Genomic DNA, 27,679 nt, shown 5'->3' on the forward strand with positions numbered 1-27,679 from the left:
GCATTTTCATATGTCTGTGCATGTATGTGGAGGCAGGGGGTGAGGGGCTCTAAATAGTTTTTGCTTTTTTATTTTTTATGTGTTTCTTTAAATGTTTTAAGCTTTTTTTTTTCAACATAACTTTTATTACTATCACATAGGGGACCAATAGTCCCCTATGTGATAGAATATATGTGACAGGTTCTCTTTATGAGGCATCTGGGGTTTATTAGACCCTGGATGTTTCCTCTGTACTCCACTGTAGCTGATGAAACACAGATCGTGTTCCATCAGCTGCTTTACCAGGTACTGATCCTGGTGATTGACAGTACCAGACTAGGTAGTGATGTAGTGATGTCATACATGTTGCTTCCTGGTTCGTTCACCCTGGGGGGTGGGTCTACAAACACGCGTTCATAGAGCCTTTGCTGCCCTTCCTAGTGACACCCATTATGACTGCACGGAGACTGCAGATGGGACAGCCGAGCCTAGCAAACATAGCGTGAGGGTTGTGTGGGCGGAGGCGGCACATTGCGCCAGATGTGGAAGTGATCAGCGACTTCACTGATTAAATGGTGCTAAGTTTAAATTCTCAGTACAGTTTTTAAGGCTATAAAGCTCACCTGGGTTTTACTTTTTGCCTGTGTCCCCAGTAAGGAAGGGAAGAGGTGGATCAATGGAGGCACTAAATAGAATTAACCTATTCTCATTATGTTAAAAACAATACGATATGTTAATCTCTGTATTTATCCCTGTTGTGAACCCCCCCCCTGTTTTAAAATTGTTTTTGAGACAGCAATAAAGTCTAAATGAAAAGGTCCCAATTCTCCCCCACTTTATTTAAAACCGAACTCCAGGTATGATCTTATGCCGCGTACACATGAGCGGAATTTCCGACAGAAAGAGTCTGATGGGAGCTTTTCATCGTATATTCCGACTGTGTGTATATCCCATCGGACTTTTTCTGTCGAAAATTCAGACTGACTTAGATAGAGAACATGTTCTATATTTTTCCAACGGAACAAATTCCTACCGGAAAAACTGCTTGTCTGTATGCTGTTCCGACGCACCAAAAATGACGCATGCTCTGAAGCAAGTACAAGAGGGAAGCTATTGGCTACTGGCTATTAAACTTCCGTTTTCTAGTCCCGTTGTACGTGTTGTATGTCACCACGTTCTGGACAGTCAGAATTTGGTGTGACCGTGTGTATGCAAGATAGCTTGAGCGGAATTCCGTCGGAACTCCGTCGTAAAAACCCTCAGAGTTTTTACGACGGTCGTGTGTACAGGGGTGTGTGTACAGGGCATTAGTTGCATAGTTACATTTGTCCTGTTTAGACCCACAGAACTGTGCACATCTCATACCTGAGAGATCTCTGTGAAAGTTGAAAATCACTTTAGTAGTCATCGATACTACAGTGACCTCTGCGGCCTACTGGATCTCATGTGGAGTGGCTGCCTCACTGCATACTGACCACAGGAGGTCACTCACTTGGCACCACTGCCTTTCAAGGAATTTTTAGATTTAATGAGGCGAAGAGGCGGGGCAATTATGTCACCTTGCTTTCACTTTACAAATTAACCAGAATTTGACTGCAAAAGGTGGCAAATCACTTTCTATTAAAGGTATTTTTTTTTTATACATAAGGCCCAATATTAAAGTTGCATTTTCTTTGATAAGAATTAAACTTTCACTCATTTTACTGGAAAATATATGTGCAGAGCTTTTAAGCATATTATAAGAAAAAGCAAAAAGCGCCAATCTGAGTGCAGTATCATAAAACTTTAATGGGATTATATAAAAAAACAGCCAAATGGCTACTCACAAAGATGTGATTAATATAGGCAAGGATAAGTGGTGGGTCCAGGGACGTCCTCCTTAGATGTTGAAAAAGTGCATGGTGCAGGTTCACGTGGAGGCGCTGTCAGCGTAGTAATGTGCAGGTGGTCCGCGGGGTCACTGCTGTGTGCTGGGCTGCAAAAACGATAGAAGTGTCCGCAAGGAGAGCCGGCATCTAGGCGGACATTAGGAGCCAGAGCCGTCGCAGTAGACAGGAACCGGAAAAGGACAGGCATGGAGCGCAAAGCGTCTGAAGCATCTGAAGAAAATGCGGAAGCATTGAAACGCGTCATCTGACACGTCCACACGTCACTTCCGCCTTGTTGGTTCCTGGATCAGCGCTTTGCGCTCCACGCCTGTCCTTTTCCGGTTCCTCTCTACTGCGACGGCTCTGGCTCCTATTGTCCGCCTAGATGCCGGCTCTCCTTGCGGACACTTCTATAGTTTTTGCAGCCCAGCACACAGCAGTGACCCCGCGGACCACCTGCACATTACTACGCTGACAGTGCCTCCACGTGAACCTGCACCATGCACTTTTTCAACATCTAAGGAGGACGTCCCTGGACCCATCACTTGTCCTTGCCTATATTAATCACATCTTTGTGAGTAGCCATTTGGCTGTTTTTTTTATATAATCCCATTAAAGTTTTATGATACTGCACTCAGATTGGCGCTTTTTGCTTTTTCTTACATTGTCTTTTCAGAGTTGTCTGCTTCCACTCTCAAGTGAGCTGCCGCTGGTGCTTAGTATCAGATTCCTGCTATTTCAGTGACTATTATTTTTTATACATTTGTTATTTACTATCATTTCCTGGACGTTTTAGGAGAGTGCCTATATTATTATTTTTATCATTTCTGACCTTGCATATTCAGGTCACATTCCCCTTTTACTCTGGATTTTTTATATGAATGTGTATTACTTCATTCTAGCTTGTTTGTATGTTCTCGCGCCATTTATCCTTTTTGTTTAAGCATATTATACACTATGATATATGATATATGGGATGGTTAAATATATCCCATAATAACATTGTATTTACATTTTTAGATTTTTTTTCCCTATTGACAGACTTTTTTCAGCACAAAAAAAAAGATGAATCTTCAGCTTTACTAGTGTGGGACCAAATTAAGGCATTCTTATGGAGTGTTCTAATAAAGAAATAAGTAGTTTTAAGAAATCAAGGAGTGGGAAAAATTATTAATGGAAAACAAAAATACCCTAATCCTTAAGGTCAAACCCTATGGGCGTGTGGGGTAAAATGTAATATATTACAATGGAGGAAATCAGTGGTATAAATACAAACAAATAAACTACATAAAAAACTGGTTTAGACTCTACCTCCTTGTGTTATTAACAATCCTCCTAAAATACCATATCATGTACTGTAGGCAAATAACTATAAAGAAAATATATGCATCTTCCCCATCCCAACACTCCACTTAACCAGGGTATATCACAAAGCTTTATTAAAACCCATAAAAATAAAGGACAAAGACAATATAAAATCACCAACAGTAATACCCTCCTTTCTAACTTTTCCCGCAAAGAGTATTTATAAATATATATATATATATATATATATATATATATATATATATATACCAACAATTATAATGATTTTACTATCATGTAGTGGAGATATGAGAATCACACGATAATGTGGAATCAAAGTGATGCAAGCAGCAATAATAGGTAATAGTATTTCCAAAAACTCAAGGCAGTAAATTGACCAGACAACTTTTTCCAGAATGTATTTATTTCTTAAGGTTTCTTGAGGATATACAAAGGGCTAAAGTCCCATATCATTGAGTTTGTTCAGCATATACTGTATGTCAGATATAACATGTTCCCATTCAAAAGGCTCCAAAGCCAGCTGGTGGTGCCCCATGTATATACATGGGCAAAAAGGTCCAGCTGAGGATGTAATCCCAAGTGGTCACAATAGACCAGACTCTGGTTATCCCCCCAGTCCAATGTACTCATGCAGTGGGTGATTGGTGTTGAAACCTCCCTTGCACAACAGCAGCTGTAATTCAACACATGAATACAGGGAGAGCCGATAAAAGGGGAATCATAATGCCAAGGCCAGAGTACAAGTTCAGAGCAAAGACAAACCTCTAAATACTGCCAAATGGAATCGTATTTTCTTAAAAAAATGACTGCATTATGCTCATGATATTATACTTAATTATCAATGCTGGTACATGGATCATCAAGGAGAGGCAGGTTATATGATGGGGTATGGCTTGACCAGTTTTGCCAGATTAAACTGGCTGCATCAGAGGCAATCACCAAGCTATTCCCCAGCATGTGTTTTTATAACTTAAAATGGTTGCCACGGACCGCGGCAGCATGTTCCGTGCTTAACCACTTCAGCCCTGGAAGGATTTGCCCACATAATGACCAGGCCATTTTTTGCGATACGGCACTGTGTAGCTTTAACTGACAATTGCACAGTCATGCAATGCTGTACCCAAACAAGATTTACGTCCTTTTTCTTCCCACAAATAGAGCTTTCTTTTGGTGGTATTTGATTACCTCCGCGGTTTTTTTTTTTGTGCTATAAACAAAAAAAGGCCGACAATTTTGAAAAAAAAAATTTTTTTTACATTTTTGCTATAATACATATATAAAAAAAGTATATAAAAAAATAAATGTATTCATCAGTTTAGGCCGATATGTATTCTACATATTTTTGGTAAAAAAAGATAAAAAAAAATAGGCGTATATTGATTGGTTTGTGCAAAAGTCATCGCGTCTACAAACTACTGGATCGATTTAGGGACTTTCATTTTTTGAATTGTTTTTACTAGTAATGGTGGCGATCTGCGATTTTTAGCTGGACTGCGGACAAATCTGACCCCAAATGACACTTTTGGTATAAAAATGCACTGATCAATGTAAAAATGACACTGGCATGGAAGGGGTTAACACTAGGGGGAAAATCAAGGGGTTAAGTGTGTTCCCTTAGTGTGTTCTAACTGTAGGGGGGGCTGGGCTCACTGGATCGTGACAGAGATCACTGTTCCCGATCACTGGGAACAAAAGATCTCTGTAGAATACAAAATGAGTGTAGCGCTATAAAATTATATAGAAAAGTCCAATGTCATGAACATTAAACCAGCAGTTCAAAGTAGAGCTGACAAAGAAGAGACTTCCTGAGGAGTGGGACGGAAAAATCTTCAGGAGCTAGACACTTCAAATTCATACATCATCTGGAGTGAAAATATACACAACACCACCAACAATGAAGAGGCTTACCAGATTGAGTGGACCCGCCAGGGCATACGCCAAGAGGGGTCAGATAGGCTTAGGTGGTGAGTGTCTGCAGACGGCCTGGAGAAGCGATGAGGTGGCTCTCACGTTGCTGTGTCAACCAAACGGATGTCTGAACCGAGGAGTGTGGAACAGCCGACACATAGACTGGGTCCCTCAGAGCAGTGTTGAAAACCAAATGGTAGTGGTGACAAACAGAAAACGATGTCTATGAAGACGAAACACGTCGGGTAGGACCCCACTGTCGCCACTTTTATTACAGCGCTGTTTTTTAATGGATTTGCATGTGAGTGTATACCCATTTTAATAAAATTCTCAGTTTTATAAGGATTTACACTATTTGGCCCTTCCTTTCTTTTTCTGTTTGTCACCACTACCATTTGGTTTTCAACACTGCTCTGAGGGACCCAGTCTACGTGTCGGCTGTTCCACACTCCTCGGTTCAGACATCCGTTTGGTTGACACAGCAACGTGAGAGCCACCTCATCGCTTCTCCAGGCCGTCTGCAGACACTCACCACCTAAGCCTATCTGACCCCTCTTGGCGTATGCCCTGGCGGGTCCACTCAATCCGGTAAGCCTCTTCATTGTTGGTGGTGTTGTGTATATTTTCACTCCAGATGATGTATGAATTTGAAGTGTCTAGCTCCTGAAGATTTTTCCGTCCCACTCCTCAGGAAGTCTCTTCTTTGTCAGCTCTACTTTGAACTGCTGGTTTAATGTTCATGACATTGGACTTTTCTATATAATTTTATAGCGCTACACTCATTTTGTATTCTACTGTTGTTACCCTTGTTGGTTGTGTTAGCTGCTTGTTTTGTATCTTGGCAGCGCAGAATTATTTTTGTCTACAACAAAAGATCTCTGACATGTCATTAGACAGAACGGGGAATTTCCTTGTTTACATAGGCAGTTCCCCGTTATGCCTCTGTACACAGTGATCACGGGTCACCGGTGGACATCGAGTAACCTAAGAATGGCACATTTGATGAAACAAGGCTAACCCCTCATATTTACAATATTTTTGGTATTCAATGTCACACTGTCCTCATTTATACAAAACTGTATGTTACTTCTTCCAGCAGTGTGTGATCTCCAGTGAGTATATGAGTGCAGTGTAATAAATCAATCATCAGTTATGGCTTTTGACTCTAGAAATCTTGGGCCTTATTTAATAAAATGTGAAATGGGATGAAGTGAAAAAAAGGTGTTCACTTAAAACATTCAATCGTGTACAGAACAATATAAAAAACAGAGCCTCTCCTTCACATGATTGCCTAGCTGAAGTGAAAATACAGATTCACCTTACTTCACACTTTAGAAAACCAGTGCCATAGATTTTTTTTTTATTTGATAAATGCATATACATCAGTTTGAGTAACAAACATTTAGAGAAGTACTGTATTCTTGTAGTCCAATATATAGCATAAGAGATACAATGGTTACAATTTCTTTCCCATATACCTTAATAACAACGTTAACTGTAAATGTGTTAAAGAACTTACCCCTAAGGCAATTGAGAAGACTTTTATAGAGACGATGGGATTATGTCATCTAAATCAAACATATTCAAACTTGTTTTGTGGTTGTGTTAGCTGAACGCGATATTGAGTGATGCATAATATGGGTGTCAACAGGTACTCCCACCTGTTCGGTGGGTAGGGGATATGTGTTTTATGTGTCGTTCATTGGTTTATGAGACTTTAAGATGAAGGTGCTTGTGATTGTGTCCTAGCAACAATGTCTATATAGAGTAGTGATGTGTATGCTTTTGATTTCACCTTAGCCCCAGGGCCATAGAATAAAAAAAAAGTATCCGGAACAGTTGGCTTCCCTTATTCTCAGTCCTTGTCTGCAGTTTCAGGGCAGATGCATACAAGCATCTGCCCTGTGCTAAGACAGTAAAACAAAGTGTGGTCTTTATATTTGCAAAGGGTCTTGAGTTCTCTGGATATATTATAATACCTAATATGTTTGTTAAAGTACAGCTATCCTTTAAATAAACCACTGCAATAATAAAGCAAAGCATTTGAGTAATGCAAATAAAATATATTTTCCCTCAAAATAAGCCTGGAACTGTCAGCCAATTCCAAAGTGTTTGGCTTCTGGCTACCTATTTTGGTGATACCAGCAATAAACAATTATACTAGACTTGTGAAATGGAAAATGCATGTCGCTCTAAATGAGATGCCAAGAGAGTTAATTATGGAAGTATACACATGAAAACACAGCCGAATGGAATTTCCTCTGGGCATTAACATCAAGATAATCACTCTGAATAATTGTATGTTAGCAGACATTTGGCCTGGCAGTGTTAAGTTATACCAAAAATCATTCTTTGTGTTTTATTTGAAGTCCCACATTTTGCTATAAGCCATTCCCTGTGTGTATTTCACAGGGAACCATAGCCTGGCCTCTGGATTAGTTAATTACTGGCGTACACTCTGGTCTGGGATGTGTTAACTTTGAGAAAACTCTGAAAGTGAAGAATACAAAAAAAGTAAATGAAAACTAAGATGAAAGAGCAGATATCTCCCATTCTAAAGTCTTGCATCGTGAGTATTTACTTGAACTATGCAGACAGTTGCTGTTTGTCAACACCTCGTTACTAGATACTATATGTAGGAAAAATGATTAAGTATGCGGGAACCATTTGTTTTTCACATTAATGGAAACAGATGCAAAATGTATGAGCTTTTCTATTATTTTAATACCAATTTAACCTATAAAATATTTTATTTTTTTAAGAGCAAGTACATTTTTAAATGGACTTTAAGTCTACAGAATGTTTAATGATCATTTATGTTAACCTGGACACATTATAGAGTCTGGTGGGGTCAAAGCCAGTGAAATCCTTGCTTTTGAAAACATGTGCCTGAGTTCTTTTTCATCATACTTCCTAAATCCTTGTGGGACAGTGTTGCCTCTTCACCAGGAAACTATTTTAGGCACAACCTGATTTAAATGTGATAAAAAGTGCAGCGCTGAGATATGCAAACAAATAAAAGTGCAATAATGACACAAATGTACAAATGACTGACTCCAAAAAAAAAGTGTAAATCATACAAACATGAAACTGGTACAAAAATGTACACATCAATAAATCATAATGTCCATATAAAAATACACGTGATGAATCATAAAAAATTCCAATAAAGGAAATAAGTGACTGAAGTGAAAAACAGTTTAATATAGATTCAAACTACTACTTCTGGGGAGAAGTTTGATGTGCTTGTGAAGAGGACCACCAAGAGTGGAAATTGACATTGAATGTGCAGCCACCAACAAATACAATGATCGGGTACTCTTCAAGCAACCAAATGTGCAGAAACTAAAGAAGATTGAACTCCACAGGGATCAGCATACACGGGAACCAGCATAAATGGGAACCAGCATACACAGAACCAGCCCAGAGGGAATGCAGCCACTCCAACTCAGCGTTCAAAAAAATCCAAGTTTCAACCAAGCATATATGAATTGAGGAGGGAAAAAATGCCAACATAGCATAAAAACCTTAACAAATAGTTTTATTGAATAAATACATCAATTTGAATAGATACAGGCACTGTATATATGTGATCACAAAGGAAGATAATAAGGAGCGCAATAACAACGTTTTGTCCATTAAGACATCGTCTGGGGTACCTTTCCCAATGTTTCGTCCACTAAGACATCATCCGAGGTACCCGTCCCACTGTTTGGTCCACTAAGACATCATCCGGGGTATCCCGGATGATGTCTTAGTGGACGATTATCTGGCTCCATGTTATTGCATTGTTTGCATATATCAGCGCTGCACTTTATATCACATTTACTTATGCAATCAGTTCTATTGCAGTGTCAGCAGCTTAATTTTTTTGAGTGCTGGCGGAGTATAATTTTTTAATTTTATACGTTTATACATTTAGCATCATTTTTAACTTCAGACCAATATAAAAGACCCAAACTAATACAGTTATGTATTTAACCACTTGCCCTCCGGAATATTTACCATCCTCTTCATGACCAGGCCATTTTTTTGTGCTAGGGCACTACGTTGGTTTGCACAAAAGTTATAGCATCTACAAACTATGGGATTTTTTTTTTTTTACTAGTAATGGTGATGATCAGCAACTTATAGCGGGGCTGCGATATTGCGGTGGACAAATCGGACACTAACTGACACTTTTGACACTTTTTGGGGACCAGTGACACTAATACAGATTGAAGATCTGAACAAATTAATGGGGTGGGCAACTACATGGCAAATGAGGTTTCATGTAGAAAAATGTAAAGTAATGCATTTGGGTGGCAAAAATATGAATGTAATCTATACACTAAGGGGAGAACCTCTGGGGGAATCTAGGATGGAAAAGGACCTGGGGGTCCTAGTAGATGATAGGCTCAGCAATGGCATGCAATGCCAAGCTGCTGCTAACAAAGCAAACAGAATATTGGCATGCATTAAAAAGGGATTAACTCCAGAGATAAAGCGATAATTCTCCCATTCTACAAGACTCTAGTCCAGCCGCACCTGGAGTATGCTGTCCAGTTCTTTGCACCAGTCCTCAGGAAGGATGTACTGGAAATGGAGCGAGTACAAAGAAGGGCAACAAAGGTAATAAAGGCTCTGGAGGACATTGGTTATGAAGAAAGATTGCAAGCACTGAACGTATTCTCTCTGGAGAAGAGGCGCTTGAGAGGGGATATGATTTCAATTTACAAATACCATACTGGTGACTAAGGATGAGCCGAACACCCCCGGTTCGGTTCACACCAGAACTTGTGAACAGGCAAAAAATTCGAACGAACACCGTTAAAGTCTATGAGACACAAACATGAAAAATCGAAAGTGCTAATTTTAAAGGCTTATAAGCAAGTTATTGCTATAAAAATTGTTTGGGGACCCAAGTCCTGCCCCTGGGGACATCAATGCAAAAAAAAAAGCAGTGATTTTAATAATGCTTAAAGTGAAACAATAAAAATGAAATATTCCTTTAAATATCGTGCCTGGGGGTGTCTATAGTATGCCTGTAAAGTGTTCCCGCGCTTAGAACAGTACCACAGCAAAATGACATTTCTAAAGAAAGAAAAAGTCATATAAAACTGATTGCGGTTGTAATGAATTGTCGGGTCTCGGCAATATAGATAAAACTCATTGAAAAAAACGGCATTGCCCCCCCCCCCCCCCCCCAGTCCATTACCAGGCTTTACTAAGGGAAGGCATAGATCCCTGCCTCTGCTTTGCAGGAATACAGAATCAATGCCTTCCCTACTGACAGAACAATTGGGGGGTGTGATCACAGCAGGAGCAGGCCACCAACAGCACATTTGCACGCCCCAAACCCAGAAGTTTTAGATCGTACTAGGTACTGTACGTGATCTGGCACAGAGCGGTCGTCCTGACACAGTATATCTAAGGTGGGTGGTCCACAAATGGTTAAAGGTGAAGTACAGCCAAAAGCTCATTCGACTGTACTTCTCTTGTGGGTCACAGGAATGCAGTTCATTCTGCACTCCTGTGACCCGTTTTCAGCTGACATCATAGAGCCGGTCCAGCCTGGGGAAAGATTGCGACAATATGGTCGGGATCCTCCCACAACCCGAGTTGTTGAGAGCCTGAGCCAGCAGCTCATGTCCCCACCACAGCCCAGCTCTCCAGTGAGCATGGGGGGGGTGCAGAGCAAACAGTGGTCTTAGATCCAGCGGGGGACAGATGCAGCATCAGACCAATGATGCACTAATCTAGTTAAGTATGACTTTGAAAAAAAAAAAAAAAAAAAATGAACTTCTCTTTTAATAATACATCAATAATCATATATTTTTTTATTCAAATAGTGTAAATATTTGAATTTGACTATAAGCGACAGTAAATGTTAATTTAAAAAAACAAAACAAACAAACAAACATGTCATACTTAGCTGCTCTGTGCAGTGGTTTTGCCCAGAGCAGCCCCAATCCTCCCCTTTTCAGGTTCCCCTCCAGTGCTACTGGCTCCTCCTTTTCAGCCAGTGCCCCCAATAGAAAGCCACTTGCTCTGGAGGCACTGGTGCATGCTCGCTCCCGAGCCCTGCGCTATGTGTCCATAAGACACACAGAGTCGCAGCTCGGCCCCGTCCCTGCTTTCTCTCTGTTGGCTCACTGGCTGTGATTGACTGTAGCAGGAGCCAATGGCTCCCATTGATATCTCAGCCAATGAGGAATGAGAGACCTAGGAGAAGCTCTGCTCTTGTGCACATCATTGGATCAAGAGGGAGCTCAGGTGAGTATGGGGGGGGGAGAAGGTTTTTTGCCTTTATGCATAGAATACATGAAGGTAAAAATCCTTGAACCTTTAAAACCACTTTAAAGTGAAATAAAACTAAAGAAAAAATGCCGGTAGGTAGGATTTTTATGACAAAAGAGACCCTATTGATCTCTTTTGTCGTAACTGCTTTTGCTTACCTGTCAGCGTTAGTGTACACTAAACCAATAATGTGCAGCTTAATGTACAATTACTGCACAACTCTATGCCATGATTAAGTGACTGCCACCCGAGTGCGCAGAAGTGACATCATCGCTGCTTGGTCTAATAAGTGGCTGAATAGTCCAACCATGGAAGGAAGAATGGGAGAGGACAGACGCACCCATGACAGCCAAAAGTGCTCACACCGCAGCACTGGAGGGGACAGCTTAGCAGGTAAGTCTGCCATATTGTGCTAATATTTGGTACATACTAGTACATTATGGCATAAAGCTCCTAGGTCCCATTTTTTATTTTTTATGCACTTTAAGTCTCTATAAATGTTCTGTATTGCAATGCTTAAAGCAGTATAATTGCTGCTTATTATATTGCAGCTTACCAATTCTTAGATGTGGTGGCTGCATTCCTTTTCTTTTTTAGGCTTTCTTTTATTTTGTTTTTCCCTGATGATCTGGCTAGTAAGTCTGTTGTTTTTCAACAGAACAAGCTGTCCTGCAGATGTAGCAGTTAGGGAGTTGAGACAAAGCATTTACTACTGACAGGGGTGCTTACAATGGTCATTTTTTTATTGTAAAACCTTTATCTCAGAAGGAAAAAAACTGTTGCTATAACTGCTTATAAAGTGTTAGCTGGAGGTTGGCTTTAATTTGTTAGAGTATCTAAGTCTGCCAATCTATCTAACATTCCCCTCACCCCAGATTGACAATGCTGCTGTCCAAAGGTACCCCCTGTGCTCCTTCATCCAGAGTGGGGTCACGCTATTACAGTCATGTGACATCAGAAGGGGCGGCGCCACCAGGTGACGTAGCCAGGTGGCCTCACCCATTATCTATATAAGAAATCTCAAAGTGTGGAGTGGGCATACAATGGGAGGCCTCCCATTAGGTGGAGCATTTTTTATTTTTCTCTCAGGTTGGTGGGCGGCGTGATTGATGATGGATTTACATCAAGGGATTTTTTATTTTTTAATAAAGGATTTTTAAAAAACTGGCTCGTGTGAGTATTACTTTTGCACACTTTTTTGGTGAATGGGTAGGGGTACCCGATACCCATTTACATGGGGGGGGGGCAAACATCATCTGGGCGAACACCTGGCAAACACCCTGCAAATTCGGGTGTGCGGCGAATGGCTGAACAGGCAAATGTTCGGCCTGAACTCATGCTCGGGCTGAACTGTTTGCCCATCCCTAGTTACTAGCCAGATCACCAGGTGAAACAAAGGGAAAAGGCCTAAAAAATAAAACTAATGAAGCCACCACCACTAATATTTGGTAGGATGCAATATATAACATGATTCTTTTTTTTTTTATTCAGCCAGAAGGAGAAACCCCTACAAAATTTGTGGATTCCCCCATGCACACAAGCAAGGTGAATAAAGGAATTCTCCCCTCTGATACCCTGTATTCTGACAGCTGGACTCTCTGCTGTCAGAATACACTGATCAGCTGCTGCAACCAATAGACTGCAGCAGGCTGATTGAGAAAACTTTTCCAACAACCTTACTCGACAAAAGTCAATCTAACGATCGACTTCTGTCAAACAGGAACAACCAGACATGGATTAAAATTAGGCCAGTCCCTGCTGCAGCAGATGATTTTCAATCCATCAATTGCCAGCTTTAGACAGAGAGAAAAGGGCAGCAATTTGGGTAATCACAAGAGCTGAATGCAAATATGCTAATAAGGAACACACTGACAGTAGGAAAGAGCACCAGTATATAAATCTTCACCAGCACACCATATGTGTTTTTAAGAAATGTAGATTGTTTGCCATGTATAAATGTGTATCACAGGCCAATAGACGAATGTGCAGTATAACGCCAAAGATTCCTTATAAATGGGATGATCAAAAAAACTGTGATGATCAAAAAACCGTGGATCATGGCTGCTCTAATTAATGGCAGGACCAAAAAACTGAAATTTAAAAGTTGTGAGAAGCAGTGCTGATCAAAAATACTAAAACACCCTATATATGCTACATTGTGTGGAAATATGATCATAGATAAAAAATCATTAAAACAATGCACACAACTATAATAAACAGTTAATATATATGCAAAACATTTAAAAGTGCTTTAAATGAAAAAGTTCATGAATCCAAAAAATATAATAAAGTCCATGAATAGTAGTGCTTCAAACAATGCATGAGCAAAACTGAAAAAAAATGTGAATATAGTAGAAATATGTATATAAGTGAAAAAACAGTTCCTCAGTAACCGATATGTAGTGGTGACATTCAGTGATATCTTGTATCCTGATTCAATGTGACAATAACACCCGAGTGAAATCCTCCGCCAGACGTACCAAACTGACTCACCAGAACCAATAGCTGGTAAAATTATAAACCAGCAACTGCGCATTTTTTAAATCAATGATTGAATCTGGAGCGCTTGTTGGCAAATGCACAAGGTCCTCTCCAACAGGTCATGCCATGGTTCCCACAAACATAAGGGAAGGGAGAAGGAAGCTCCCGATAGTGTAATAACGCTTATTAAAAAGTTATGGTTCGTATGCGAGCTGTGAGAGCAATCGTAGACAGTGTGTAGACATCAGCGTCCTAGCTCCACCCTACGTGTTGCGTCATATGATGTCTTCCCGGGGGCAGCAGGAAATTTTTTGGAACCACAGAGGGACCCTTTCTCAAGGCAAAGTGATAAGAATATCATGTCCATTACTTCATGTAAATAAAGCTACACTGCTTCAACACATATAGTGTGTTGATGTATATTTATACACTGCTTTAACCACTTGACCTCCGAAAAATTTCCCCCCCTTCATGACAAGGTCCTTTTTTGCGATACAGCACTGCATTATTTTAACTGACAATTGTGCGGTCATCAGTGTTAAAGCGACTAAAACATTTTAGTCGACTAAATGAATACTCTAAAATACGACTAAAATGCGACTAAAATACGACTAAAACTAAAACAATTGAGATGACTAAAATGGGGCTAAAACTAAAATGGCATTTTGGTCAAAAGACTAAGACTAAAACTGAATTGAAATTTGACTTCAAAAGTAACACTGGTCTGTAGTGCATGTTCATACCTCAATACCTTATGAGATTTATCACTCCAGCAGTATATAATAAGTTTGGAAATTGTAGAGAAATGTTAATTAATGCATTACAATGTAATTACACCCATTAGATTTTAGATAAAATTAGTTTTAGTCAACTAAAATGTACTGGAGATTTTAGTCGACTAAAACGTAGGACATTTTAGTCGACTAAAATGTACTGGAGATTTAGTTGACTAAATACGACTAAAACTAAAACAATTGCAGAAGACTAAAATGGGGCTAAAACTAAAATGCCATTTTAGTCCTGAGACTAAGACTAAAACTAAATCGAAATTTGCTGCCAAAATAACACTGGCGGTCATGCAACGCTGTACCCAAATAAATTGTATGTCCTTTTTTCCCTCCACAAATAAAGCTTTCTTTTGGTGATATTTGATCACATCTGTGTTTTTTATTAAAAGAACAACCATTTTGAAAAAAAAAACAATATTTTTAACTTTCTGCTATAAAACATATCCAATATTTTTTTTTAGAAAAATCAAACTTTGTCATAAATTTAGGCCAGTATGTATTCTGCTACATATTCTTGGTAAAAAAATACCAATAAGTGTATATTGATTGGTTTGGCAAAAGTTATAGCGTCTACAAACTATGGGATATTTTTATTTATTTACTAGTAATAGCAGCGATCAGCGCCTTTTAGCGGGACTGAAATATTGCGGCGGACATTCTGACATTAACAGATGCTTTTGACACTTTTTGGGGACCAGTGACACTAATACAGTGATCAGTGCTAAAACATATGCACTGTCACTGTACTAATGACACTGGCTGGGAAGGGGTTCACATCAGGGGCAATCTGGCTGGGAAGGGGTTCACATCAGGGGCAATGAAAGGGTTAACTGTGTTCCTAGCCTTTGTTTTTCTAATCTGTGGGAGGTGCTTTTACTAGGGGAAGACGTGGATCCATGTCCCTGCTTTGCAGAGACACATGATCCATGCCTTCCCTTCTGTCAGAACAGCAATCTGCCTTGTTTACATAGGCAGACAGCCGTTCAACCTCTTTGCTGCATGATTAACAGGTGGTGGTAGACATCAAGTCCGCGGTACCTACCACTGGGCTCCCACTGTTTGTGAGAGGGCAGAATCATGCGGATTTGGTGGATCTATTCTTTTTCCTTTTTACACTTTATTTCCTTTATTTTTAGCTGACTCTCCTGTAGCAGATAAGAGTGTTAAGACAAACCATTTACTATTGACAAGGGTGCTTACAACGGTGAGCTTATATTTAGTCATGTAAAACCTTTATCCTAAAAGCATAAAAGACAGTTGCTGTAATTGCTTGGGTACCTGCCGTGTGAGCTGGAGTTAAAGTAGATGTAAACCCCCCAAAAAATGTTTTTATTAAAACTAGGGATGAGCCAGATGTACAAGTCAAACATAAGTTCAACTCAAACATCAGGTGTTCGCCCGTTCACCGAATTTAGAACATTATGGGGCGTTCGCGATTCCCCATTATGAACAGTGAGACTGCTGCTGATTGGCCAAAGCATGCACCTGACCTGCATGCTTTGGTCAATCACAGCACACTCTGCTGTGAAAGCCATGATTGGCCAAAGGCAGGGTGCCTCAGTTCATGGCTCAGTTCATGCCCCACACTATGTTAGGCTGCTTACATAGCGGCCATACATAGGTTTATGAATGAGAGCAGCAAAACTACATTTGTAAAGGAAAAAATGTCATTTAAAACTGCTTGCGGCTGTAATGTATTGCTGGAATATAGATAAAAATCCTTCTGGTCTGGTATGGATATTAAGGGGAACCCCACACCAAGATTAAAAAAAAATGGTGTGGGGGTCCCCTCAAAATCCATACCAGGCCCTTCAGGTCTGGTATGAATTTTAAAGGGAACCCCCCCGGACCAAAATTAAAGAAAAAATGGCATGGGGACCCCCAAAATCCATACCAGACCCTTATTCGAGCACGCAACCTGGCATGAAAAGGGGGGAAGACGAGAGAGTGCCCGCCCTCCTGAACCTTACCAGGCCACATGCCCTCAACATGCGGAGGGTGTTTTGGGGTCCCCCCAAAAAATCTTGTCCCCATGTTGGTGGGGACAAGGGCCTCTTCCCCACAACCCTTGCTCGGTGGTTGTGGGGGTCTGCAGGCGGGGGGGCTTATCGGAATCTGGAAGCCCCCTTTAACAAGGGGACCACCAGATCCCGCCTCCCCCTATGTGAATGGGTATCAGGTACATTGTACCCCTATACATTCACCAAAAAAAGTGCCAAAAAAGTAAAAATTACCGTAGACTGCTTGGGAAAAGTCCTTTATTAAAAAAATAATAAATAAATAAATGTCCCATGATGTCCATCCATCTTTGATCACAGTGCTGATGGACTGAGAAAAGACTTTTTGCTTTCACAACTGTTATATAGCTGAGGGTGGGGCCACCCGGTGATGTAAATGGGTGACCCCGCCCCCTCTGACGTTACGTAATGTCACATGATGTCATAAGGGGTGGGGTCACCCGCTTATGTCACAGGGCGGCCCCACCCTCAGCTATATAACAGCTGTCAAAGCAAAAGGCTGCAGTTGGCGGGAGCCTCCCATCGAGGCAGAGTTTTTACGTTTTTTTTCTCGGTTTGGCGGCGCTATGATTGAAGATGAATGGACATTGCGGGACATTTATTTATTTATTTTTTAATGAGGGAATTGTCCCAAACTGTCTACTGTCATTTTTATTTTTTTTAAACTTTTTTGGTGAATGTGTAGGGGTACAATATACCTGATACCCATTCACATAGGGGGGTGGGATCTGGGGGTCCCCTTGTGAAAGGTGGCTTCCATATTCCAATAAGCCCCCCACCCGCAGACCCCCACAACTACTGGGCAAGGGTTGTGGGGAAGAGGCCCTTGTCCCCATCAACATGGGGACAAGGTGTTTTGGGGGGACCCCAAAACACCCTCCTCATGTTGAGGGCATGTGGCCTGGTTTGGTTCAGGAGGGGGTGCTCTCTCATTCCCCTTATCCTATGGCCTGCCAGATTGCGTGCTCGAGTAAAGGGTATGGTATGGATTTTGAGGGGCCCTACAACATTTTTTTTAAATTTTGGTTCGGGGTTCCCCTTAAAATCCATGCCAGACCTGGAGAGCCTGGTATGGATTTTGGGGGGGACCCCCACGCCACTTATTTTACATTTTTGGCGCAGGGTTCCCCTTAATATCAATACCAGACCTGAAGGGCCTGGTATGGATTTTGGGGGACCCCCACGCAATTTTTTTTTATTTTGATGCGGGGTTCCCCTTAATATTTATACCAGACCAATAGGGCCTTGTAATGGACTGTGAGGGGAACCCATGCCGTTTTTTTCAATGATTTTTTATGTATATTTCCGGAACCCGACAATACATTACAGCCACAAGCAGTTTTCTGTTATATTTTTTCCTTTAGAAATTTCATTTTGCTGCGGTACTGTACTAAACATGGGAAAGATGTGCTACAGGCAGACTAAGGACACCCCCAGGCACGATATTTAAAGGGATACTTTTTATTTTTATTGTTTCACTTTAAGCATTATTAAAATCACTGCTCATAAAAAACTGCAGTTTTTAAAACTTTTTTTTGCATTGATACATTTCCCCTGGGGCAGGACCCGGGTCCCCAAACACTTTTTATGGCAATAACTTGCATACAAGCCTTTAAAATTAGCACTTTTGATTTTTTCATGTTGGTGTGCCATAGACTTGAATGGTGTTTACACAAATTTTTTGCCTGTTCGCAAGTTCTGGTGTGAACCAAACAGGGGGGTGTTTGGCTCATCCCTAATTAAGACTCATATCTGTTACAGCAGAGGATGTTTTTTCTTCTGTGCCCAGTCTTGCCACAAAGAGTTAATCAAGCTCTGAGCAGTCCTCTTTTCTTTTTTCAGATAAAAACAGACACACAGAGAAATAGGTGTCCATTTCTTCCCCTTGCTGTGAGTAACAAGTGATTTCCTTATCTCATGCACTAGTGTGAGAGAGGCATTCTCAGTACTTCACACCCCCCCCTCCTTTCTTCTCCAGCTCTTCCTGGATTGGCTACTCCACAACTCAGCAGGATTGGGCATGCTGAAGTCATGTGGTGACTTTCCTGGGTTTTGACTAGATGTTAGTGATCATGGGGCATAATCCACAACACCAGCAGAAGTTCAGTGTAAGAAATATCGGGGGAATATCAAGGTGAATGTAGAGTCTACTGACATCCCGACTCCACCTACCGAGCCCTGGACAACAGACCCACCCACAGATTCCGGAGTATTGCAGGGCTCCAAACAGCTAAAGGGGAGATATTTGACAGGTAAGGATACATGCAGGAGGCATGTATATCCTTATGATAAGCACTATGGAAGTAATTTAGAAATTATGAGAGTGGGTGTACATCCACTTTAAGCTTCAGTGTGTTAGTAAATCTATATGTGCTAGCACATCTACCACTCCCCTACCACCAGACTGACATTACTGCTGTCCAAAGGTGCCCTTGCGCTCCTTCATCAAAAGTGGGGGCACTATAATACAGGAGGTGTATTACTGGCTAGATCAAAAGGTGAAAACAGAGAAAAAAAAAAGAAAACTAATGCTGCCATTACATCTAATGACTGGTAAGCTGCAATAAATTACATATGTGGTTTTGGGTTTAAAGGGGTTGTAAACCCTTGTGTTTTTTCACCTTAATGCATTCTATGCATTAAGGTGAAAAAACACCTGGCAGTCACCGGCCCCCTAGCCCCCCGTTTTACTTAACTGAGCCCCTTCATCTCCTCAGTGGGAACGCGCTGTCCCTCTCTCCACAGGGTCCTGGCTCTTGATTGGATAGATTGATAGCAGCACAGACATTGGCTCTCGCTGCTGTCAATCAAATCCAATGAAGCGTGCCGGGGGCAGGGCCAAGTCTGGCATTCGTGCCTATGGATGCAAATGCTGGACTCGGGAGCGCGCCTGCAAGGTAACTCCCTCGGGAGAGCGCTTCTCCTAGGGGGTTATCTGATGCGGGGAGGAGCTGCGAGAGCCGCCAGGGGACACCAGAAGAGGATGTTCAGAGCCACACTGTGCAAAACGAGCTGCACAGTGGAGGTAAGTATGATATGTTTGTTATTTTTGAAAAATAAAAAAACGATCCTTTACAATCACTTTAAGTTTGATGGCACCATTCTTCTAATCAGAACAGCATCCTGCTAATCCCTAAGAGGCAAAACTATAAGGTGTGCACTAATGACTTTGCAAATGACCTTATTAATTTCCTTCTGCTCTTTCACTGTCCAAAAACATGCTGGAGGCAGAGTCGTTTCTGCACTGTATTCTTTAATTGTAACAGAAAACGTGGTGTCATCTTTCTGGCTATGATGTGTTACAGGGCTGTGTAAATCTCCAGACTGATTGGATAGAAATGTAAATTCTTTGACAGGTAAAACAGTTCCCTTATTTGTATTTCACCTGTGCAGTTAGCAGTTTTCCTGGAGTTCTGTTTAATTGCACAAGCCACATGTCAGAAAATTGCACACAATTAGTCACTGCTTGCCGTGATCAGTCATGTCAATCTTCTCTCCACTGACTTTGTTGATGATTGCTGATTATTGCATTTTGCTGTGAACATCTATATTTGATGGTGTACAACCCGTTTTGTAAGATCATCAAGGAATGATTGCAAATTGTTTGTGTCAACACTCTGCTCATAGTATTTGCAATTTATTCAGCGTGAAGGGGTTGGCATTATTTATCAGCACAAAACTGTGTCCTTCTAGGCAAAGTTTACTGTATCTTCCTTTATGTCCACAGATCTTTGTGACTGAGTAATTTTGTATAACTTGTGAAAAATAATTGTGTATGTCTGTGTAACATTACCCAAGTAGGAGCCACAGATTTTTTTACTAGTACTTTCCTAAAACAGCACAGAGGCCACTGTTCACACAGATAACAGTCCATTCACTCTGGCTCCATTAGACAGTCTAGGGGATGTCTTATAAAGATTTATTGATTGTAGAACTTAGAACAGGGGAGGGGTTGGGGTGGTATGGGATACTTCAGAAATGCTGACTTGTAACAGGAGGACGCAATTCACTACTTGCAACTGCTTTGCGCAGTCTTTAAAAAAGTAACCCAGGGGAAAACCAGAACTGAGACCCTGAAGGAGAAGTTTTAAAAAAAGAGCTACCACTGGCCAAGGTAAAGCAGTACACTAGATTCTTGAGCTTGGATCAGTACTCACAATTTTCCATGGCAGCTGCACACCTTCCAGCTCCATCCAGGCACTCTCTTCAGTGGGTCCACCAAACCCAAACCTTTAGCTCCAAGAGTAATTAGATGTAGGCCCCCTAGCATTTGCTATAGCTGGGACCTTGGTGAACATCAGCAGACTCCAGAGGAACTGCCTCAAGGGGGCAGCAGCCCAGAAGGCTTGGAACTTTTCCAACAGGACAATAAAATGGCTGCTCCAGACCCAATACTATTTATGTTCCCCCAGATTCCTATTGTGCACACATCCTCATATATTGGCTGCAGCACTATAAATATAAAAGCTGCCCAGTTGACTCTCCCAGCCGTCTACGTTCTGGAAGTCTCCAGAATTCAGGGGAAGCAACCAAACCTGCAGCCAGGGAGATCTAGAACAGCCCATAGAAATCAATAGCTGCTCCAATGATTACAGAGGAGCCAAAGGGAACTAAATTGGCCATCAACCTACCCTTGCTTGTAATGAAATTTGAATTTCTTGTTTAATAGTTTAAAGTAGAGCTATGGACATGTTTATATGGTCTTAATAATCAGTAAATGAGTTGTAAAACAAGCGATTCTTCACTTCTGTAGCTTTAGGCACTGTGGAGAAATTCCTCCTCAACGTTCAAGAGAAGTAGCAATGCCATTTAAGTTGTGTTTTGGCACTCTTTTCTCATCCCACTTCCTGCCCACCTGCTCTGTTTTTACTTGAGGGTAGAATGTGGCGAAAGGTTCAGGCTGAGCAAAAGTTCGGCCTGAACATAGCTTATTCGTCTGTTCCGCGAACACCAGAATTTGCGGGGCGCTCAGCGGGATGTTTGCCCGGTGAGCGCCCTCAAAAATAACGGTGCACTGCACAGTGCATTCTAGGATCTTAATTGGATGAAGCCTTGTACCTGACCACTGGTCAAGTGCAAGGCTTTGCCAATAATGGCACACAGCACCGTCAGAGCCCTGATTGAACAAAGGGATGATGACTTTGTCCAATCAAGGCTCAGTGCTCATAGTCCCACCCTATAAAAGGTTCCTTCCCACAGGAAGATTTAACAGTGTGTTGGAGTAGAGATAAATAGAGCAGGGCTCAGTTTGCTACTAGCGAGTTAGTGTGTTCACTTATTGTGACTATTGTAAGTGTAGAGTGTTGTAGTGTTAGTATAGCGTGAGTATAGTGTGTCAGTATAGTGTAGTGTGAGTATAGTGTATCAGTATAGTGTGTCAGTGTAGTGTGTTAGCATTACATAATATTTAGTGCAGTGTACCTTGTTTTTTTGTGCTGCATGTTTTTTGCCTTTATTGTCCGCTGTGTGCCCATTTTTTTAATTGTCAGATTCAGTTTTTCTGACTGTGACGCTGGTGTGCCTGCTTTTTTTTTATGTTTATTTTTTTTATAGATTTTAGATTTTTGTCAGCGTCAGTCCTCAATTCAACCAATTCAATACAGGGCACTTTCCCCCCTTCCTGCCCAGGACAATTTTCAGCTTTCAGCGCTGTCGCATTTTGAATGACAATTGCACGGTCATACAACGCTGTACCCAAACTAAATTTTTATCATTTTTTTCCCACAAATAGATCTTTCTTTTGGTGATTTTTTTATAGTTTGTTTTTGCTAAACAAACTAAAAATGACCAAAATTTTTGAAATAAAAAAAGTCTTTCTTCGTTTCTGTTATAAAATTTTGTTTTCTCCTTCACTGACAGGCACCGATGAGGTGGTACTGGTGGGCACTGATGAGGAGGCACTGATAAGGTGGCACTGATGGACACTGATGAGGTGGCACTGATAAGGTGGCACTGATGGACACTGATGAGGAGGCACTGATAAGGTGGCACTGATGGACACTGATGAGGAGGCACTGATAAGGTGGCACTGATGGACACTGATGAGGTGGCACTGATATGTAGAACTGATGGGCACTGGTAGGCGGCACTGATATGCAGCACTGATGGGCACTGATAGGCAGTACTGATAGGCACTGATAGGTGGCACTGATAGGTTGCACTGATGGGCACTGACAGGTGGCATTGATGGACGCTGACAGGGGGAACTGATGGGCACTGACAGGCAGAACTGATGGCCACTGACAGGCTGCACTGATGGGCACTGATAGGCGGCACTGATGGGCACTGATAGGCGGCACTGATTGGCACTGACAGGTGGCAGTGATGGACACTAATAGATGGCACTGATGGGCAGCACTAATGATGAGGTACTGACATGTATTACTGATGGGCACTGATTGGCACTGTGATGGGCACTGATTGGCACTTTGGTGGGCATTGATTGGTACTTGTGTGGGCAATGATTGGCACTTTTATGGGTACTGCCTGGCGTTAATGATGGGGCACTGACTGGCATCTGATCTGCACCTCTCATGGGGGCTGTGCTGATAATTAATGTGCTGATTATCAGCACAGACCACCCCCCTCTGACAGGGAGAGCCACCAATCAGTTCTCCCTGTCAGCACGAACCAAGGAAAGTCATTTACTGGTACTTCCTGGTTCACGCTGTGATCAGCTGTGATTGGTCACAGCTGATCACATTGTAAGGAGCCTCTGTCAGAGGCTCCTTACTACGATCGGAGATGCAGTGTGTCAGACTGACACACAGCACCACTGATCGCTGTGTGCCCCTGCGGGAGCGCGCCAGGATGTTATCCTGCTGGACATCATATGACGCCCAGTCAGTATAACTGAACCACCGGCATTCTGCTATAGACCAGGCGGAAAGTGGTTAAAGTGCACCAAACACCACTTTTCATTCAATAAAGTGCATCCAATCACGCATTTCCATTTTCTATTAAATTTGGATAATAACTCCCTCCCCTCATCATTTATGGGAGGCCAACAAGGAGAGGCAGGCATTCCCATGCCACTATGAGGGGGCCAGCATCTATAAAAAGTGCTATAAAAATGCACTGATTACTGTGTAAATGTCACTGGCAGGGAAGGGGTTAACACTAGGGGGCGATCAAGGGGTTGAATTTGTTCCCTCAAGAGTGTTTCTAACTGTGGGGGGATGGGACTGACTAGAGGAGGAGACATATCGCTGTTCCTAATTACTAGGAACAGACGATTTGTCTCTCCTCTCCTGTCAGAAAGGGGATTTGTGTGTTTACATACACAAATCTCCATTCTGGCTCTCGTGCCCATGATCAGGGGTGGCCAGCAGACATTGCGGCTGCCTGCTATGGCTCTTTAAGCAGCCAACGTACGGTTGTGGCAATTTGCGGGAACTAGCCGACCTGCCGCTATATAATGACGGCGGCTCTTCAGCAAGTGGTTAAAGTAAACGTTTACAAATGTACAACAATGGACCCCAGCCAATTACTTTAGCTAGAAGTGACCTCTTGAAGTGGCCACTGTAATACTTATACACCATTACAACAAGTTAAACTTGGATAGGAACATGAAAAATAAATAAACATTTAAAAAAAATGTTAAAAAAAAAATACAGTCCAGTTTTTTTTAGCTTTCACAGTATAAACATAGGTAGCAGCACAGAACTGTGTCAAAAACATAGAAAAGAGAACTTTCAACAACTCTAGTAGGCCATACATTTACAAAAACACATTTGTATGAATGTATGGCATGATGTATTTAGTAAAGGAGCTTGGATTATCAAGCATTATGAGACATAAATTTGAGAAGGTAGTTCAAATTTCAATGCCTTCAAATACAGAGTACTGTAAATTGTTTTTTGCAAAAGAAAAATAACAAACATGTTAAAAAGTAAAATATTATAGGGAAATTACCTTAAACATCCTTTAACCACTGATACATGCGATACATTACCACATGAGAAAATGCGGTAGTTACCAAACAATCGAAAATCGAAATTTAAAGCTAAATTCTTAGTGACTTGAACTTTTACAACTGATTTACCGCATGCGTTATTTTACAGCATTTTATTTGCCGCTATTTAACTCTTAGTGAATTGACCCCTATATTTCTTGTATAGATATTAAACAAGAGTATAAAGAACCATTCATGGCAGTCCCCTCAATATAGGGCAGCTTACAATCTATTGACCCAACTACAGTCACACAAAGACATGCATGAGCACACTAAGCCCAATTTGGTCACAATGTAAATAGCCTACACGTTTTACTTTTAAGAAGACACCAGTATACCTGGTGGAAAATTACATAGACAGGGGAAAATGTACAAAAGCCATACAGATGTTCTTGTAGGAAATGAGCTCAGCTGCGAGGCAACAATGCTAACCAATGCATCCACTCATCTGTGCCGCTTCTTAAAAGATTTTTAGTTTTTATGTCTATTTGTGTCATATAAATGGTAGGGACCCACTTTTGGTCCACAAACAACCGTTTGCTTGCAACAGGATATTTGCATTGAAATGCTGATGCAGAATAAGATTTAAGAAAGTATGCATAGAAAGCTAGCATGATAGAACAAGTCAGAAATTTCTGTCAAGTTACCTTCTTTATTTTACTTCAATTCAACACAATGTATAATTAGTAAATGTGCAAAGAATGGATTGCATAATATTTTTAGTCTGAAATTGGGTATCTGTTAATCACAAAGATCTCAGAGTTATGCATGCAACTATTTGAGATCAGTAGAATGTTTGACCAACAAGGAGAGAATTACACTGGGGAATCACCCAGGGGTTGCTTGTTGACATGGACTTACACTGGACAGTAGTGGCTGCACATGTAGCGATTAAACAGCAAGGGGACAATTCAGGTTTAGCGCAGCCCTGCAGTCTAATTGCCCATCTAAAGTGTCTGCTTTGGTATGAAGCTGGGAAACCAGGAGGAGCTGTCCTCTCATTCATGGTGCTGAAACAGATACACATCCCTAGCAGGATTAGACACAGCCTTCATTTCGCCATCACCATCTAGAATCAGGGGTCTTCAAACTACGGTCCTCCAGTTGTTCAGGAACTACAATTCCCATCATGCCTAGTCACGTCTGTGAATGTCAGAGTTTTACAATGCCTCATGGGATGTGTAGTTCAGCAACAGCTGGAGGGCCGTAGTTTGAAGATTCCTGATCTAGATTATAATACACCATCCTCAACAGCACAAGCTAAGTGCTGTGCCTGCTTTCATAATGAAACACATGCAGCTGGGCCTACACGACCAATGCTAGTCAAACATTAGACAGACTGTTAGTAAAATATATGAACCTACCTCACAGAGGAAGGATATGGATGCTGCTATGTTACTGTGTTCCTGAGATGGAGTCAGAGCTTGTGGCTTTGTATTTTTCAGTCTTTTTGCTTGCTTTCTCTTTCTGTCACTATATTTCTGTATCTCTCTACCACTTAACAGCTCTCCCACTCTTGCTCTGCAAGAAAAGGTTTCTAAAAATAGCTCGCTCACGCCTGGCGGTGAAACTAGCACATCCTATACATTGCTTGAATTTGTAGCATCCACTCTCCCAGGCAGACCTGCACTATCTCACCCTGATGCCGTCTCTTTCTATGTCCTTTGCAGACTAACAGCTGACTTGTCTGGCCCCAGACCTTATCGTTCTATGGAAACGTAAAAGAACCTATTAAGTCTTTTTTTAAGGTAGTGGTAGCAAGGGGTGAGAAACAAACAAAATAAAAATGTGTTTAATATAAAATGACTATGACTTACAATCCCTATGATTAAAGCAAGCACGGTTTAATGAAATTCACATGTAACATAAAGTATACCTTTATTACTGCAGAGGTGGCTCTTAGCTGATTGCAGTGCAATACCTGAATTGTGTATGTTGAAGACAATGCAGAGTGTCTGCACCAATCATGATACTTTTTCTATTTACAGTAGCAACCTGCAGTCATTCACCACAAGTGTGGAAACAAGTCACTGTATCTTCTATACAATCAACAGGAAAACAAATATAGTCTACTGCCACACCGTATCAATGCGCAGATATACATAAATACATTTTCAACTTTGTTGTGCAACCTTATACATTAAATTGCACATAATAAATGATATCATGTCTGATTTAACCACTTCAGCCCCAAAAGGTTTTACCCCCCTTCATGACCAGGCCATTTTTTGTGATATGGCACTACGTTATTTTAACTGACAATCGCGCGGTCATGCGATGCTGTACCCAAATAAAATTGATGTCCTTTTTTTTCCCACAGATAGAGCTTTCTTTTGGTGGTACATGATCACCTCTGCAGTTTTTTTTTTTGCGGTCTAAACAAAAAAGGCTGACAATTTAAAAAAAGAAAAAAAAATTTACTTTCAGCTAAAAAATATATCCAATTAAAAAAAATCAAATTTATTCATCAATTTAGGCCAATATGTATTCTGCTACATAGTTTTGGTTAAAAGAAAAATCCCAATAAGCGTATATTGATTGGTTTGGGCAAAAGTTATCAAGTCTACAAACTATGCAATATTTTTATGGCATTTTTATTTTTTATTTTTTTTTTTACTAGTAATGGTGGCAATCAGCGATTTTTAGCAGGACTGCGACATTGCGGTGAACACATCGAACACTGACACTTTTTTGGGAACCAGTAACATTATTACAGTGAACAGTGCTAAAAATATGCACTGTTACTGTACTAATGACACTGGCAGGGAAGGGGTTAACACCAGGGGCGATCAAAGGGTTAAGTGTATCCCTAGAGGGTGCTTGCTAACTCTGTGGGGGAAGGTTTCACTGGATGAACACAGAGATCAATGTTCCTGCTAAGCAGGAACACAAGATCACTGTGTCCATCCCTGTCAAAATGGGGATCTGCCTTGTTTACATAGGCAAATCCCCATTCTGCCTCTCTGTGGAGTGATTGCAGATGGGCGGGGGACACCGCGTCCGCCTGACCCACTGTTTGGCGCCCCCTCTGGCTATTGCATGAAATGACATACAGGTACGTTGTTTCATGCAATAGAG

General features: G+C 41.2%; 1 protein-coding gene across 1 annotated transcript in view; it reads right to left on the reverse strand.

Moving 5' to 3' along the window:
- The window catches only part of CPLX2 (complexin 2), a 357,329-nt gene extending 331,081 nt beyond the window's left edge, over nucleotides 1-26,248 (reverse strand). Inside the window, exon 1 of the mRNA XM_073620543.1 lies at nucleotides 25,966-26,248. The gene's annotated coding sequence lies outside the window, so the exon portion shown is untranslated. The remainder of the gene's footprint in view (nucleotides 1-25,965) is intronic.
- Between the last annotated feature and the right edge of the window lie 1,431 nt (nucleotides 26,249-27,679).

Source organism: Aquarana catesbeiana, linkage group LG03 (assembly GCF_042186555.1).
Source record: "Aquarana catesbeiana isolate 2022-GZ linkage group LG03, ASM4218655v1, whole genome shotgun sequence".
Taxonomy (NCBI): Eukaryota; Metazoa; Chordata; class Amphibia; order Anura; family Ranidae; genus Aquarana; species Aquarana catesbeiana.